Consider the following 620-nt stretch of genomic DNA (forward strand, 5'->3'; position numbering starts at 1 on the left):
AAACGAGGATGGTTCATCAGTGGTGGAACTGCAAACCAGGGTGGACCAACTCACCGAACACCTTGTGGCCGTGAAGATGGAATCACGGAGGCAAACTCGAACCAGCCGGTGCTACGTGTGTGGCAGGCCTGGCCACTGGAAGAATCAATGTCCCCGTGACCGACCGCTTGTACACAATAAAACCCTGGGTGGGTCGCAATTAGCGCACTGACACAAGCTACCGTATAAGCCGCTGTCGAGTTAGGTGGGAAAAAGCAGTAATGTTTTGATTGATACCGGAGCAGGCGCATCACTGAGGCGAAGAGGAAACTAAGCTGAACACAGACCGTGCGCGCTAGCCGTGAGAGCTGTTGGCGGATATCGCTTTAAGATTGACGGACTGTCAACGCACTCGATACGCCTAGGCGACAAGTACGTACAGCACGCGTTCCTGATTAGCCCAGGCGTAGAGCAGACAATATTGGGAGCTGATTTTCTCAAGGCCACAAATGTCGTGATTGACGAAAACCAGGGAAGGCTGGTGACAAATTATGGCGCAATCAAGCTTGAAGGTTATCCATGCACTGTCGTGAGGGAGCTGTGTGTCCGAAAACTTCCGTCTTGTAATGTATCGTCAATAC

Source organism: Opisthorchis viverrini, assembly GCF_000715545.1.
Source record: "Opisthorchis viverrini unplaced genomic scaffold opera_v5_706, whole genome shotgun sequence".
Taxonomy (NCBI): domain Eukaryota; kingdom Metazoa; phylum Platyhelminthes; class Trematoda; order Opisthorchiida; family Opisthorchiidae; genus Opisthorchis; species Opisthorchis viverrini.